The sequence below is a fragment of the Manis pentadactyla genome, chromosome 16 (assembly GCF_030020395.1).
Source record: "Manis pentadactyla isolate mManPen7 chromosome 16, mManPen7.hap1, whole genome shotgun sequence".
In the NCBI taxonomy this organism is placed as follows: Eukaryota; Metazoa; Chordata; class Mammalia; order Pholidota; family Manidae; genus Manis; species Manis pentadactyla.
In genome coordinates, this window is record NC_080034.1 from 46,509,665 (window position 1) to 46,511,237 (window position 1,573).

Consider the following 1,573-nt stretch of genomic DNA (forward strand, 5'->3'; position numbering starts at 1 on the left):
TGCACCCACTCCACCCTCCTCCACGGAAGCATTGGTGGTTCAGTGGTCGAATTGACTTCTGCCAAGCGGGTAAACCTGAGTTCGATCTCCGGCTAGTGCAACCCCATATATTTTTGTTTTCATTTTGAAAACTCTCGAGTGGAAATGGGTATCTTCCACATTCGAAACCAACATATTTGTATATTCTGCGACTATGAAACCTGGAGTCGTTACTGCTAGGTGAAAAGGGCAGGCTGGCGACGAGCTGTTTTCCTGCCTGCAAGGTCGGATATTTTCAGGATGTTGGGAATCAAGGTACTTTTGGATTTATTATTTTATTTGAAGCCTGGGTAGGACCTATGACTGACCCTTAGAGAAAAAAGGAAAAATTTCGACATACAAAAGTAACGGCAAGGGAATTTAATAGAATATTACATAAAAGCCTTGTTTCATCCGCGTAGCAGAGTGGCGCAGCGGAAGCGTGCTGGGCCCATAACCCAGAGGTCGATGGATCGAAACCATCCTCTGCTATTCTTATTTTCCGAAAGCCTTAATGGAGGCGTCTGGAATATGATTTTAGTAATCTTCATTTCTGTATCTATCGGAAGCTTGGGCAACCTCAGGGAAAGTATTTCTATCCCAGGAAAACTTGGAAATGAAAATAATTCACAAAACAAAAATGGTCTGATGAAGAAGTGTCAGATGTCTCCTGTTGTAAAGCAGAGAGTTAATACTAATCCCACAAGTATAGAAGGTCTCCATCTTTAACCTACTGACATATTATTTTTTAACATCAATTTACTTTACAGATTCAGTAGAAGAGACTTGAGAGTATTTAAAATAACTCTTTCAACAATCTTTCCCCCCGGCCTGTTTTCCTCATTAGCACTTACTATTATATAACATATATTTTATTTATTCATTTAGTTAATTCACAATAACAGTTTTTTCTGTTTTGTCACTATGGTTGCTGCAGTATCTAGAACACAGACTGACACATCTTAGTCACTGGTGATTTGGTAAATATGTGAAGGGCCACAATTTTTAATATACCAAACACGAGTATATGACATTTTTCTTCACCTTCTAAAAAGTGACAGAAGAGTACAAAAAAATAACCACACAGAACTGATCTACTATTTAACATCATGACATATTTGTGACAAATCTCTCTTATATTTAAAAGAAAAAAACTCACATAAAATGAAAGCACTTCAACTGCATTCCTAATACTAATATTCCTCTTTCCAGGGCAACTTTATCATGAACTTGATGTACATATCTCCCATTCCATTTTTTATTTTATTTTATTGATTGATTGATTGAGGAATAATTTTTATTTGTGAAGAGCCTGGGAACAGCTCACATTAAAGCTTTCATATAAATAACACAACACTTTATTTTATAAGCATTTACCTTATTAATATCCTCGTGAAAGGCTTTCTGTGCATTAATCTGTGACCAAGCAGAGCTAATGTTTACACAGATGTTTGGAATAGGAGGCTGAAGGGCTCTATTTGATGTTCAGTTGGTTCCTAAGTAGAGGCAACATTTTATAAACCTGGCCAATAGAGGTTTTAGAAATCCTGTCTTA

The 1,573-nt window shown here is 36.8% G+C and overlaps 1 non-coding gene across 1 annotated transcript; it reads left to right on the forward strand.

Moving 5' to 3' along the window:
• The first annotated feature begins 438 nt into the window (after window positions 1–438).
• On the forward strand, window positions 439–510 carry TRNAM-CAU (transfer RNA methionine (anticodon CAU)). The gene has a single exon. It is a non-coding gene; the product is annotated as a tRNA-Met (tRNA).
• The last annotated feature ends 1,063 nt before the right edge of the window (window positions 511–1,573 follow it).